Source organism: Gadus morhua, chromosome 21 (genome assembly GCF_902167405.1).
Source record: "Gadus morhua chromosome 21, gadMor3.0, whole genome shotgun sequence".
Classification (NCBI taxonomy): Eukaryota; Metazoa; Chordata; class Actinopteri; order Gadiformes; family Gadidae; genus Gadus; species Gadus morhua.
The window spans coordinates 17205867-17222233 of NC_044068.1; the positions used below are offsets into that span (position 1 = coordinate 17205867).

At 41.7% G+C, this 16367-nt stretch overlaps 3 non-coding genes across 3 annotated transcripts; 2 read left to right on the forward strand and 1 right to left on the reverse strand.

The window, feature by feature from the left end:
• The first annotated feature begins 4557 nt into the window (after positions 1 to 4557).
• Positions 4558 to 4630, forward strand: trnav-cac (transfer RNA valine (anticodon CAC)). The gene has a single exon. It is a non-coding gene; the product is annotated as a tRNA-Val (tRNA).
• A 160-nt stretch (positions 4631 to 4790) lies between these two features.
• Positions 4791 to 4863, reverse strand: trnav-aac (transfer RNA valine (anticodon AAC)). Its single transcript has one exon. It is a non-coding gene; the product is annotated as a tRNA-Val (tRNA).
• Positions 4864 to 11656: 6793 nt separating this feature from the next.
• On the forward strand, positions 11657 to 11729 carry trnav-cac (transfer RNA valine (anticodon CAC)). Its single transcript has one exon. It is a non-coding gene; the product is annotated as a tRNA-Val (tRNA).
• Positions 11730 to 16367: the final 4638 nt, after the last annotated feature.

Here is a 16367-nt window from a genome sequence, read left to right on the forward strand (position 1 = left end):
CTGAATGGATGAACCAAGACAGCCACAGGAAGTATGCACACACACGCCCGCGCACACCCCCCCCCCCCCCCCCCCCCCTCCCCCCACACACACACACACACACACACACACTACAAACATGAATGCGGAATTATCAGATCATACAGGATTGAAATATAACGTTATTAGATATAGATATATTATATATCCAGCCTCTGTCTCTCAAACATAGTGTTTATGGTTGGTCTAAACAACAGCTCCACCTGGTGGTAGCGTCAGTATCTAGCGCAGCGTTTGGAATATATGTTATGAATGACACATCGTTGAAAACATTGTGCAACATTTCTAACACTTGCTGCCACTGTTTCATCTGGTATGTCCAAACACACACACGCGCACACACACACACACACACACGCACGCACGCACGCACGCACGCACGCACGCACGCACGCACACACACACACACACACACACACACACACACACACACACACACACACACACACACACACACACACACACACATGTAAGTAACACAGGATAACAAGTTATACACAAACAAACCAATATCACAGGTATAGAGCCATAGAGGTATATAAGCATAGCCTACTACAGTTCGGTATTGAGTAGTTAGCAACATAGTCAGCCTTCTTCTTGGACCTTTCCCAAACTTAACAAAATTAGTCGCCGACCCGATTTGAATGGGGCGCCAATCGGCGGAGTACAACGCATAACGATGCTTTTAATTAATGTGAATTGATTTTCCTAATTAAAATAGAAGAGCCTTTTTTGCTGTCTTTGCAGTTCAGATGCTGTGTGCGGCACCTGAACTCCTTCTCGTTCAGTTTATATCATTACGACATTACTAGCACTGCCTCCGCTGGCGATTCAAACCCATACAGTGTTGCCAACTTTCGCTGATGCAAGGGCTGCCAGATTGGTCGCTAAATCTGGCCCAATCTGCCAACACTGATTTTATACAGCTTCTCAACCACAATGCATGGCAAAGGCGTTTGACTATGTTGTACTATTTAAAACAGCTTGAGCAACATAAGGGCTTCTCCTCCAGCCCAGCGCCGTGTCTGCAGAATTATTTAACCAGGAAATAATTTAGCTGGCAATTGAAATCTGAACACAGATCTGGCCAAACAGTTCGCATTGATGTTCAAGGCGTGGACGTTAGACCTGTGATCTCATCTTGCGCATTAAAACAACAAGTGGAACCGAGGCCTCTTGGTTTTCACTACACTTCCATGGGACACTTATAACCCTGGTCAAAAAAATGAATGAATTTGTCACTGTTTACAATTGATCATTCCTCATAATAATCAACAAATTATTCTTCATTATTCAGATTATTCTAAATGTATAATATGTAGGCATACCCTTGATTTAACTAGGCTATATTAATTACTTTATCAATGGACTAAGGATACAAGAAGTGATGGTTATTCATTTAATAACGACTCCCCTTTAATAGTAACTACATCAACAGCACAAACCTCAAACATTCATTGTTTTATTATGCTCTCTCTCTAATTATTGCTAGGATTGTGTTTGTTCTGTGTACTTGTGCACATTCCCCTCTCCAGTTGACCAAGTGAGTGTAATGCTCAGTTTATACTGCAAGTTTATATAGAGGTGGTGAGGAACGATACATTACATTCACCACATTGCTGTGATGTACTTTTCTATTCATACAAAACATTTAATATACATTCTAAATGCATGGTTTAGTTGTTTTTCATCACTTGTTTATAAAGGTACATGTTATGGGAACATATGAGAATCATTTGTCAATTTGGGTCCCAAAGGAAGACCCCAGATTCCCGGCCTTCAGGTGAAAGATTTCGGGAACCCCTTGAATCATAGGTGTCAATCATCGTGTGTTGGCAGCGATGATATAATTATAATTTATTATTACAAAATTAAATAAGGCTGGTTTCACAGGAATGTTTCTACATTTGTACCGAGGGTGGAGCTATGGCTGTAATGCCCTTGATAAACATTCTAACTATGTCAACTATTGTTTCGAGCCAGGCGATGTAGAAGCCTTCAAAGACCTAGCATCTGATAAGAATAGGTGAGGTGGATTCAACTATATGTTTGTGATCATGATGCACAGAGTTTGGGATTGCCAGGACTCACACGGACACACACAGACACACACCGATACACACACACAAACATACTTCCACATAAATACTTATACATTAGTACACCTACACACATACACATTCACATTCACACAAACTGAGGGGAATGCTGAGGTGCTGGTGGAAGGGGTGTGGTCTTGTAGAACCTGACTGTCAAGATACCTGAGGTCACTTCCTGTCTGGTCAGTCTGTATCTCCATGAGGTGCTACCCCACATTTGGATAGCATTTCCGTGCTGGGCTTACATTACTTCTTATACTTTACATAGATAGATCAATAGGTTTTTCGTTTTTTCTATATATTTGTTGTAGTTCTTGCCATATTTGCCATATTTACAATTCCCCCCCCCCCTTTTTTCTTCTCACTCCCTCTCTCTCCCTTCCCCCCTTCTGTCTCTCCATCTCTCCCTAGCTCTATGACATGAGATAAACCAGTAGCCCAGAATAATGTCATCTATCAATCATAACCTCACATTTAAAAGAGCAACCTGATGCCTTGGAAGTCCACATTCCCCCATGCTATCACATGGCCTAACCAGTAGCGATCAGCCTCCTGGAGCAAGATGTTCTAGACCCTACCTGCTAGGTAATGACATGTATGTATCCAACCCATTCCACGGCACTTTGGATGAAAGCGTCTGCTGAATTATGCCTTTATTCTATTCCGTTTAGCTTTATTCCAAAGCCAACACAATGGAATTTGTTCCCTAATGTCATTAATGAGCATGGCATGGCATCTTACTCAAACAATGAACACAAAATGGTGAAAAGTAAATAGTACTAGTTTATGCCATAGTAAAGAAGTACTTAAATAGTACTCCAGTGCTAACATAGCACCACAATATTAACTCAGTGCCACTGTGACGATACTAAGATAATACCACAAAGTTACTACTGGTTTCTTTCCGAACGGGTCAGACGGAGAGATCAGAGATCAGGGACAGGTGAGTCAGTGGTGACCCGACCGGCCTGACAGGTACACACACAGAACATCTCACCCTGCGCCTAGCTGGGGCAGCAGGCATACCAGTCCGACTGGTAGAACCTTCATTCCTCAGCGCGGAGCTGTGGAGGGACAGGATATAAAGCAGAGCTCAATCACCAACCAGTACAACACATCCCGGCTCCACACTCTGCTCCACTCGGCCAGGATTCTACCGTGCCTTGCCTTGAATCCCGGAACTGAAACGCTCTCTTTGGTCTAGTGGTTCTCAATAGTTCAACAGTCTTTCTTGATTTTGTGAAATGTTTAGGACCACTTGACCACTGAGCAGGAGATCTCTGCCACACCCCAGAGGCCTGGCCCCGGACTCTGGGTCTTGTTCGATGGTGGATGAGCTCTGGGACTTGTGGGCGCTGGACTGGGATCCTAGTGGACAGGACTGAGATGACGGCCAAGAGGATCCAGCTCTGAGCACGAAACCTCAGATCCCCGGAACTTGCTTCACTGCCCGGCATGGGAGTATGCGTGTTATTGTGAGTCTGTGTGTGTATAAGATGGTTTAACGTGTGTATTATGTGTGTGTGTGTGTGTGCGCAGGGAGTTTAGTGATAAAGAGAGAGAGAGAGTGTGTGTGTGTGTGTGTGTGTGTGTGTGTGTGTGTGCGTGTGTGTGTGTGTGTGACAATCTTAGGAGAACTTACTATTCCCACCTAATAAGTTGTCAATCTTAGATGTGTATGATTTTGTTAAACTATAGAAGGAAATAGTGTTTTTGTTTGATTGATTTGTTCTGCTGGTTTGGCTTATTTTGTTTGTGTATTTCTTTCTTCACAATATCAATAAAATTAATGAGACGAAAGTGCTTTGGTCGACTCCATTATTATTACATTGACTATAACGCAGTGTAGCCTATTACAGACCGTTTGTTCTTTCAATACTATCAGCTATCTTTGTGGTTCAGCATCCCCAGAAGCAATATGTAAGCAGCGTGTTTCTGGGCGGTTCTGAAGCAGACAACCAACATCGAGTGACTTGAAACGAGAAAGGGTAAATGAAAAGCCATGGATTCTCCTTGTGAATCCAATCGACAAGCGCACAGAGATGTAGGCCTAGTAGTGAAGGCACACGATGCTCCACATCTTGCTAATCGCGATTTACGTCTACCTTTTACGACCCTCAAGTCATGGTCGCGCGCGGTGTTGAGCCGAGAAGAAATGCGACGAAGGGACGCGTCCATTACACATTACACACAGTACACATAAGCAATTTGAAAACGGCAATGTATGACGACAGCAAAAAGAACAATAATGATTTAAAATGAATGGTTCGTCATCGGACTCGATACGCTAAAGTAAAACGCTAGTAAAGCTGACTTGCTTTGATTTAAATGGGTATTTGCGATTGATTCGCGGCTCTTGTGTGGTCATTGTATGGGACATTACAAATTTCTATCAACGCTTTGTAAAAGGTGTGCATAAGTTTCCGTAGTGTAGTGGTTATCACGTTCGCCTCACACGCGAAAGGTCCCCGGTTCGAAACCGGGCGGAAACACTTTAGGCATTTTGTTCTCCCTAGACTCAACGTTACTGGCTGTGAATGGCTGTGTACAAATGTAAGTTTATGAAGATATGAATTTAGAGGTAGATGCGTAGACTATATGGATACTTTCAAGTCAGCAGTACAAAAAATATAAAGTAATAAAACTTTTTCCTGTTTCCGCCCGGTCTCGAACCGGGGACCTTTCGCGTGTTAGGCGAACGTGATAACCACTACACTACGGAAACTCGGTGACTGACCCATAGAATAATAGCTACACATCATTACGACAAATAACGGATACAGTTGTAAGATTGACTAATTATTTGACTATGCCCGTATTATTTCGTTTTGTATTTCACCTATCTATTCCATTGAACATCATTAATTTACAACAGATAGTGGATTACTGTATAGATTGGATAGACCTGACATGTAGTCGTCGAAGAAGTCGGAGGTGACAGACAGCGGAGCGTCGAAAGGAGACCACAAACACGTTTTCGGAGATAGATGACAATTATTTTCATCCGTCGATAAGTTAACTTTTCAATTTGTAAGTTGGACATATTGTTTTTAACTCATAAATTCACTTTTCTCAGTCGTAGATGGTCGTACTGTATTTACAATGTAGTAATGTTTACACTAACTCGGGTTGTCGTAAGCTAACAACATTAGCTTACGTTAGTAACTTTACATTAATTTGGTTGTCGTAAGCTTACAACATTAGCTTACGTTAGTAACTTTACATTAATTTGGTTGTCGTAAGCTTACAACATTAGCTTACGTTAGTAACTTTATATAAATTTGGTACGTAACGTTATATGTTATAACAGCTTCTAAATAATATTACTGTACACACTATAAGAGCCATCTGTCAGGTCAACGTCACACTGAAATATCTCTATCTAATATCTATATATATAAATACAAATTCCCCTCATTAATCGAAACTCTCTGACTACTATCTGAAGGGGGATTAGTATTGTCTCAGTTAAGAGCTGGAAAACTGGGTTTACGTGGGTTAAACCCACTACACTCATGACAAATGCTCAGAGTACCTGCTGCAGTTCGGAAAGTACCAGGGAAAATCTTTCAAATGGTTCCTAGAGAACGAGGTTGGCTACACCATGTACCTTATGAAAAAGGTAGATGAGGAGGAGAGGGCCGGGACCTTCAACCCACAGGGACACAGTAAGGACAGCCTGCTGTCTTCTCTGGACTATGCCAGGAGCTTCCAGGAAATCCAGGACCTGAGGAACTACCTGATCTCCAGGAAGCCTACTGAACCAGTGGCGTAAGAGCGGGACGATATTGTCGGCTTTGGTTGCAGGGCCAAAAATGAAGTTCCAGCAGTCTGACTTTTTTGAGGCAGAAAGGGGCCGATGGGTTTCAGAAAAGAGGAGTTGAGGAAGACTATTAGTCCTCCTCAACTCCTCTTTTCTGAAATGAAATGATTAGTCCTGGACTAATCATTTCATAATATTGTATATGTTTACATCTCATCTCATCTTCGTCCGCTTATCCGGGGTCGGGTCGCGGGGGGAGCAGCTCAAGTATATGTTTACACTTTTTACTAAATATATTCTGTACATTTTTATTGTTCCGTTGCTTACATATTATCTTTATTTACCTTCAATGTCAGTTTTGATTTAATTATTCAGCTTGTGTTTATGTACAATAAAATATGACACTTTCATTAAAGGGCAGCAACTTGTTTCTGGATTATTTGCTTAGTTGAGCATATTGTGGGGCCTTTCATGCTTACTTTATATAATATAAATATTTTTAATGTTTATTGTTGTTTTTATTATCATTAAGTTCAATTAAAACTTTTCAAGAAACAGTAAGCAAAAGTAGAATTACAATAGACGATAATCTCCATCTGGACACCACAAAGACAAAGGAGATAGTTGTGGATCACAGGAGGGGGAGGAGGAGGACTCAACCAACACCAATCAGCATCGAGGGCACTGTGGTGGAGATGGTCACCAACCACAGGTACCTTGGTGTGCAGCTCGACAGTGAGCTGGACTGGAAAAGTCATATGGAAGCGGTGTACAAGAAGGGACAAAGTCGACTCTTTTTCTTGAGGAGACTAAGGTCATTCAACATCTGCCATCCCCTACTCTGCACTTGTCTACCACTCAGTGGTGGCCAGTGCTCTGTTTTTCGCTGTGGCATGTTGGGGAGAAGGCGCCCGCAAAGCGGAAGAAAACAGACTGGACAAGCTGATCAGGAAGGACAGCTCATTGGTCGGGGCTGAGCAGCTAAAGGTCCAGCAGGTGGCAGAGGCCAGAATCCTCAACAAACTGGCCTCAATAATGTCTAACCCCACTCACCCACTCCACGCCCTGAAGGTGATCAAGAACAGCACCTTCAGTCGGAGACTAATTGCACCAATGTGCAAAACGGAGCGGTACAGGAAGTCCTGTGTACCAGCTGCCATACGGTTTTATAATGCACAAAAATAACTGCACTTTGTAGTATTTATTATTGTATTTAATATTTAAGTATTTTAGCTATATGAGAGAATGTGTGTTTGTTATGTCTGTCCATACGCTGTTGTGACACTGTAATTTCCTGTAAAGGATTATTAAAGGATCTATCTATCTAATTATTATCTATCCTTTAATAACAAGGTCTTATTAGCATATTATCCTCAAAGATTAATTATTTCCACATTTGTACAAAAATTGATTAAAGTACGGTACTCTTATATGTACACGTGCTGTAGAAAAAATATAAGAGTATTCTAAATCAAATAAGGATTTGATTTGTTTGGCTAAGGTGGGATTCGAACTACCTCCTCTGGGAGATCTGTGGCATTTTCTTTCTCTCTTCTGATTGGCTAGTCAGCGTTCTATGGCTATACACGCGGCTGGAGCTGAAAATAGTCGTCCTTAACTTCCTTAACTTTTCCCATTCATTCTCTATGGTAGTTCTTATCACTACGGATGTAATATCTTTCCGGCCACAAGCGGGATTTTGGTGTCGCTGTTTCCCCCCTCGGCAGAAGTAAGGAGATGATTTATTCTCTGAGTGACAGACAGCGGAGCGTCGAAAGGAGACCACAAACACGTTTTCGGAGGGAGATGACAATTATTTTCATCCGTCGACAAATTAACTTTTCAATTGTAAGTTGGACATATTGTTTTTAACTCATAAATTCACTTTTCTCAGTCGTATATGGTCGTACTGTATTTACAATGTAGTAATGTTAACACTAAAGGCGGCTGCATGCTTCAGCGTTGGTGTTACGTTGTTGCGCAAAATTTACTCAAAGCAATTCATGCTCCCTTTTGCGCGTGTTGCCAAGCAATTTACCGCCAGAACAGTAGGTGGAGTAATATGTGGAGTAAAGTTTTTCGTTGAAGACGACCTCGAGAATGACGTCTTTGTCTGTGGGAGTCGTTGGTTTGTTTATGTGCCAAAGTTTGATGATCTCCTTTCGCGAGTCATCCGATATCTTCCCGACTCTCACCAAAACCGGCCCTTGTCAGGGAGCAGCTGGCAGATTATTTTTTGTCAGATGCTGGCGTGTTTCCCCACCAGTACAATGTGCTACGATTGGGTATGCGCACTGACCAATAAATATATATACATTGGTCAGCATGACTTTTGATTCATTAGTTATGTTACACAAGTTACCTAATTTGGTTTACGTCAAACTCATTAATTCATATCCATATCAAATGTTTATATAACAGCTACTGCCTTGACAGATGAATGAATTATTTAAGTGTAGGCCTATAGCCAAAGGCTTTAAGCTATAGCGCATAATTTCCACATACATTATATATTAGAGAAAAGGGGTTTATTTATCAAATACAGAAAATAGTCCCACCATACACGCACACATTTTTCATTCACTACACAGTACTCACGCTTTCAAATTTCATTCACTCAAAGAGGCTACTGAATTTATGTTTCACACAGAACATGAACACTTATGTTTCACATAGAACGTGAACACAAAACATTACGTAATTAATTCAAATAGGCTAACACTAAAACAAATAAGGCCAGTAGGCCTAATAGAACGAATATCGGGTGACAAGATCATTAAAATGGCTCACAATCCCGCATCAGCTGTTTGATGTCGCGCATCAAAATAGCACTTTGTCCCTGTGGAAGGGTTCGCATAAAGGGTTCGCATAATTATGTGCCAGATAGGGTGGAAGGTGGCGGTATGAAAACAGGAAATGTGATACTCCAGACAGGAAGTAGTAACCAGACGAGCAGACCAATCACAGCCTTGCAGGCTGCGCGGCTCACGTAAAAGCTTACGTAAAAAATGATGCAAGTCTAGAAAGATCGCCCGACGCACGCAAGACGTGAGAAGTCGCGCAAGGGGTGCGCAAGGGCGCGCAAGGGCCTCTTGCGCTTGCGCCTACGCTTACGTAACTGAGCATAAATCGGCCTTAACTCGGGTTGTCGTAAGCTAAGAACATTAGCTTACGTTAGTAACTTTACATTAATTTGGTTGTCGTAAGCATCAACATTAGCTTACGTTAGTAACTTTACATTAATTTGGTAGTAACGTTATATGTTATAACAGCTTCTAAGTAATATTACTGTGCACACTGTAAGAGCCATCCTTCAGGTCAGCTTCACACTGAAATATCTCTATCTATATATATAAATACAAATTCCCCTCATTAATCGATACTGTCTGACTACTATCTGAAGGGGGATTAGTATTGTCTCAGTTAAGAGTAAGGAAACTGAGATTACGTGGGTTAAACCCACTACACTCATTACAAATGCTCATTAATGTTGATATGAATAATGCTGTTAATATAACAGTATTATTATATAGCTTTAATTATGACTACATTACAGTATAACTTATACTAGCTACTATTATTGTATAATCATATATTACCATGTAACACGCATTTTTTTTTGCAGTGAAAAGAAATCATGAATACCATCAGCCTCTTTCCCGGAAAGATGACGGTGACATTTAGGAAGGGACCATCGGGTCATCTGCGGCAGGACCCATCCTCTGAGGCCACGAGGATAAAACACAATCCTGGGCTTCAGGTCAAGATTCCCAGAAACATGACCTAGTGAAGACCAGTGCTCGCACTGTGGTCTTCCAGCGAGGAGGGGATGTGTCGGACCGACAGGAGGTGATGGGAGAGTACCTGCTGCAGTTCGGAAAGTACCAGAGAAAATCTTTCAAGTGGCTCCTAGAGAACGATGTTGGCTACACCATGTACCTTATGAAAAAGGTAGATGAGGAGGAGAGAGCCGGGACCTTCAACCCAAAGGGACACAGTAAGGACACCTGCTGTCTTTTCTGGACTATGCCAGGAGCTTCCAGGAAATCCAGGACCTGAGGAACTACCTGATCTCCAGGAAGCCTACTGAACCAGTGGCGTCAGAGCGGGACAATATTGTCGGCTTGGGTTGCAGGGCCAAAAATGGAGTTCCAGCAGTCTGACTTTTTTGAGGCAGAAAGAGGCCGATGGGTTTCAGAAAAGAGGAGTTGAGGAGTCCTCCTCAACTCCTCTTTTCTGAAATAAAATGATTAGTCCTGAACTAATCATTTCATAATATTGTATATGTTTACATTTCTTGCTAAATATATTTTATAAATTTTTATTGTTCCTTTACTTACATATTATCGGTATTTATCTTCATTTAGCAACGGTCTAAACTTTCAACATAAAGTGTACATATTTATAATTTGAAATCCGTCCCAACCTTAATACCACAGATATATAGGGTCTATACATATAACCGCGTTTTCTGATTACAGTTTAATGCATTTTTCACAATTTACCAGCTCTCGTTTTGATTGCTGAACAGACCATTTGACTGGAACTACTAAGCAGGCGTCCATATATCAGTGATTTATGGACACCCTGCAGTCAATCAGAATCAAGTATTCCAAAAAATACAAGCGTTGTATTGATCTACTATTTGATGACGCTGTGCTCAGTCAGCAGCAAGTAGAACCGACAAGTCAGCGGGCAACATGCCGGGTTAATGCCCTCCTCCCAGCCAATCAGAATCAAGCATGCTTACAGTTTTTCTCAGTCGCTTTGGTACATTGCTCAGATCAGAATTGAAATTGGCAAAACAGTAAGTGCATTTCTCAAAACAATTCGTACAAATAGCAAAACACCATGGATTTCATGCAAAAGCAAGTCTCTTGCTCAAAATCCTTAGTTCGTTTCTCAAAAGTAAATATCTGTCAATGAAAGTGTCAGTGCCATCAAAATGACAAGTCCTTGTGACATTGTGTACGGATAAGACAGTCAAATTGCTTAGTCATGTTGTCAATATAACAGTGTACTCTGGAGGGATGTTCTGATGTAAACCATGGCTAAAGTTTTAAAGACAATTATTGTAAATTGTAGGTTACAATGCTGTAGGAATTACAGTGCAGTCATCCTACACCTCCTGATGTTCCTGTCTGTTGGGCCACACATTCTCAGACAATGTAACATTGTGTTGTGCTCCAGCTATATATATACTTGCCAGTTCATGGTTCAGGAGATGCACCTTTGAGCTATTCCAGTAAACTGGTTAACACACTTCACACATTTCCCTTTTTTAGAGAAAGTCAAGATTCACCTGTCCTGAATTGGTCAATTCAGGTCAGATTTAGAAAAATAGTCTAATGGAAATGTATGGAAATATGCTTGACATATTATGACAACTTGTTCAACCATTTTGCATGTAAAGACTTATGCAATGAACTAATGCCTAAATGTTGTGAGACTATTCCATAGACCCATTAGAATACATTTGATCAACATGACATAAGCAATCGATAATGTAGGAAAGAGCAGAGAATTGTACATAATAATTTGCATGAATGTACCAAAGCATTTGCAACTTCAAAGAAATGAGGAACTGCTTTTTTGATGTGCACAAACGACAGAATGATGTGAAGATTGAACAGATAGTTTTGAGAATTTCAATTCTGATCTAAGGAATGTACCAAAGTGACTGAGAAAAACTGTAAATCAAGAAGAAATGAAAAATAAGAAAAATATTGAGATTCACTTAGTCTGGTTTGCAGTAGTTTCCGTAGTGTAGTGGTTATCACGTTCGCCTCACACGCGAAAGGTCCCCGGTTCGAAACCGGGCGGAAACACATTATACATTTTGCCGTCAAAATTTCAACAACAACGTATTAAATGAAAAAGCTAATAGTAATAAGTTAACAACGGCTGGCTTTTCACGGGATACTCCCTTCAAAATAGTTCTTAGACGAATTAATTATATCGGTAAAACACGTGTTTCGGCCCGGGGAGCTTTCGCGTGTGGGGAACGTCATAACCACAACAAACGGAAACTCAGTATAATATTGATGTCTTCCCATTGGTAAGTGGTTTGGTATGGTAATGGTAAAATTGACGGGCCAGGGAGTGAGGCTTACATCATACGATGTATACTGTCTATACCAGAGGCCTGTTTCAGGTAGCTGGTTTTGAGGCAACCCCGAGTTTGTTCGCTCTGAGTTAGTGGAAACTCTGGATTTTCCGTTTCAAGTAGCAGGTTCAGCGCAACCGAGAGTTAGTTGCTGCGGCAACATACGCCGTGGACCTAACCTGCTCGGGAGGTGGTTAGACCTACTCTGAGTTTGTTGTCTATAAGGCTGAAGGCAGCTCTCCGACAGAAGGAAGTTTTAGAAATGGCATGTCCTTTTCTATGAGAGCCTGTGTACGTAGAGGCTTCGATCCTCAGAAGGAATCTCCGTGAGGAACGATTATTAAGAACCCGGTTGGATATACTTTATTTTCCTGATAATTTTCTTCACGAGCGCTATCTTTTTTAAGCGCAATCCATCATTTATTTAGACCACCTTCTCAGCCCCCATGTTAACTGTCAAACGCACCGGGGGCATGCTTGAAGTTTAAGTTTAAGTTTTTTGACGCAATTAACGCATGAGTAGAATGATCTGCCCCGTGCATCCCACCCGCTCTGTAGGCTACTACAGTCACTTTAACGTTGTGGCTTTCCGATGATCAGAGTAGCTGACTAACCATGGACCTATAACTGCTGCAAGTCAAGAAACTCATTTTAAGAATGCAAGGCAGAAAAGTCCCTGGTACTGCTTTTAACCAGATCCTGTTCTTCTCTACACGCACATGCTCAGCATAATCGTATGCAATGTTCACTGAAGTAAAACCCTTTGAGTAAACTGTTCAACACAATAACTCGTCCCACCACAGCCCGTGTTCTAATAAAGACAATCTACTTTTTATGAGGATTTCTTTATTTCCTGAAAGCACAAAGTCATTCATATTGGGTATGTTTTTAGAGCAGGGAACAGTATCCCAGTTTCCACCTCACCCACCTTTAACTTATGTTCCAAAATTTGGATCTCCAAAGCATCCTTTTGCATCTTTTGAATTGTTACAATTGCATGAAGGTTGGTGAGGGCATCTGGTTCAAGTAGCCTAGGGCGATGACGCCATCAGTAACTGGAAGAAGATGATTAGACAGTGAAATGATTACTTGAGCCAGAATATTGCCCCATCTAATTTGTAACGTGCTGTGTTGCGTGTACATATTTAATTATTTTGAATAACCAACCTCTTATAAAGGCATTTCTATCCTGGAGGGTGGGGGGGGGGGGGGGGTCAGAGGAGCTCCCCCCAGGGATGCCCTCAGCCACAGGACGCATACTCTGTTCGCTGAGGGCCATCCCCTCAGCCTCTGTGAGGGCTGCAGAGGTGGACCCCCTCCAGTCTTCCGGGCCTCTGCTTTTTTTCGATTTGCTAACATGGAGGAAAATGTTACCCTAAAATTCAGTAAGCACTATTTTGAAGACATGTATATATATATATATATATATATATATATATATATATATATATATATATAATGCATTTGGCCTAGGTGTAGCCTTCTAATATTTCTAAATCCTATTAACTATTGGCAGTGTTGGGGTGGCTGGGAAATGTACTACTTACATTTACTGCTTAAATATAGGCCCATCACATGTTGAAAATAGCTGTTAAATTAGGTAGAGCAGGCAAAACAGCACAATTGATTTGATTTCAATTAAACATTAGTTTACATTTTTGAACTATATTTTTGTACTTCATCTTCATTTGCTGCCAAGTCCTCTTGGGGCAACTTGGGGTTGCGTAAATTGACACACACACATACACACAATATACATATTGAATGAGTGGAAGATATTAAACTATCCTCTTATTTTATTTTACTAATTTATTTTACACAGGCATTGACTTGTTCAGCTATTTCATGCCAAACAATCTCTCGCGCTCTCGCTGCCGCGGCGGTATTGGTTTTTTTTTGTTTAAAGGGGTAACTGCTCGGCATAGGCGTTCATTAGAATTTCCAATTCCGTGGGGAAAAGTAAGTGGATCTCCGCTTTTGGTCCATGTTTGATCATGTTATCAGAGATCCATTGATGCTGGCTCTTTATAGTCAACAGGCACGCCCTCAACCCAGCGTGAACACACCCCGAGTTGATTAAGCCAACGCTGATCGCCTGTTCTGAAACCGAAAACCCAGAGTTGCTTTTCAACCCAGAACTCTGAGTCAACCAACTCAGAGCGCAGGATTAAACTCAGAGTATGTTAAACCAGCTACCTGAAACAGGCCTCTGGTGTGATTCTGGGCTATCTAAATTCAACTTAAAGTAGTTCAAATATTAGACTTAAATAATCGAAATGGTACTTATGTAATATCTACTCTTAATGTGTAGGTAGGGTTAGGGTTCGGGTCACAATCCTGGATGAGCAAGAAAGGAGAGCAGAGATAGAGAGGTGGAAGAGAAGAGAGGAAGGAGAAAGGAGAAACTAAGATGAGAGATGGAAAGGAGAGGAGAGCTGACAAGACAAAGTCACGGGTACTCACACACAAGTCTTTAGCTTTGTGCAAGGTATAACACATTTGGGTTGTCGCATGGTGGAAATTAAAAGTAATTGACTGGCTCATCAGCTACAGAATTGCCTAATTATTCTGTGCTTTGAATCATTCCTTGAATCCCATCATTTTTAAAAGGGTTTTCAAGCCACAAATATTTTTTACTGATAATATACCTAATCTACTGAATACATATTGTACTGAGATTGTACAAATTCCACATTAAATGAACCTATTCCACTGAATTGTACTGAGTATCTACCTATTCCACATTAAATGAACCTATTCCACTGAATTGTACTGAGTATCTACCTATTCCACAGAAAATGAACCTATTCCACTGAATACGAGAATGTACTTATCAACGAATGTCCCTACTTTTCTACTTTTAATTAAAATCAGAAAAGTGAACAAACAATGTATTGTGTTGTCCAACATGATTAAAAATAACTAGAACTGCAAGCAGTTATGCAGGGGTCCAAGAAGTGTGCATTTCGCCGGCACAACGCAACAAGAAATGTGCGTTTCGCCGGCACAACGCGAATCATGTGTTCAAAACGCCACCCTGAACCTGTGGATACAAAGGATTTGACTGTGGTAGGAGTAGCGAGAAGTCAGTGTAGCGTTTTTGCGGCGAGATTTTGTAGAAGATATACAATTTCCTCGTTTATGGCGCCCCCTAATGGCGAAATTTTCCGACATTTTTATGGAACGACAATAAGGTTAGCACCAACATGTGTGTAAAATTTGAACTCGATCCGATGTCTACTTTTTTATTTTTTGGGATTTTTTATTTTCCGCGTCTAATTTAGCTAATAAACCAATATTCAAAACGCTACTGTTTCGTCATCCACGGTCGGATCAAAAAAGTGTATAAGATTCCTTTTCGTGTGTGTCTGAAGATGTCGTGTGCAAAGTTTGGTGTTGATCGGGCGAGAAATATTCATAGACGCAAATGGGCGTGGCCTAGGCCAAAAGATGCAGCAGACTCCAGTGCATCTGTGGGTATAAGGTTTTGGACTGTGGGAGGTTCGGTGTGGGAGTTATAGCCCCAAACGCGTATTCCTTGGTATAGCGCCACCTAGTGGCCGGCATGTCTGGATTTTGTCGTCTGCCATCACCTCACGGACCTGGATCTTGTCATGCAATTGGCGTGTCGGCACCATTTACGGTTTGGGCTGTGGGCACACTTTTAGGTGCTGGAATAAAAATCCTTACAAAAACAATAGGGATCCAACCTGTTGGCTTGGACCCCTAATAAACAAAAGTAGCCTAAGTATTTGGTTAGGAAATGATCGATAATAATTAACACTCAGACAGCTTAGGTTGCAAAAGGATGATGCGTTCAGGAGTGGGGATAGAGACAGGTTTAAGATGTCAAAGTAGAGCTTCAGCAGGGCAGTGAGAGAAGAGACTCTGGTTCTGTCTGGAAGGGGCTCAGACGATTACAAACTACAGACCTAAACCCCCCCAGTCAACAACCTGCAACTTGCTACTGAACTGAACAATGTGTTCTATTGTCGCTTTGAAAGACCAAGGGACAGTCCTGACACCATCTCCCGCGACTCCCTCTCCCATCTCACCAACCCCTCCATCCCCAGCCCAGCAGAAACCTAGGCCTCTACACCTCACACCTCTGGGTCTCTCCCCTCCTCTACCACAGTGACGACTCTCTGCCTGCATGAGAGGGACGTCAACAAGCTCTTCAAGAGAAGGAACCCCCGTAAAGCAGCCGGACCAGATTCTGTCTCTCCATCCACCCTGAAGCACTGCGCCGACCAGCTGTCTCCAGTGTTCACCGAGAGCTTCAACACCTCACTGGAGACATGTCATGTGCCAGCCTGCTTCAAAGTCTCCACCATCATCCCCGTCCCCAAGAAGCCAAGGA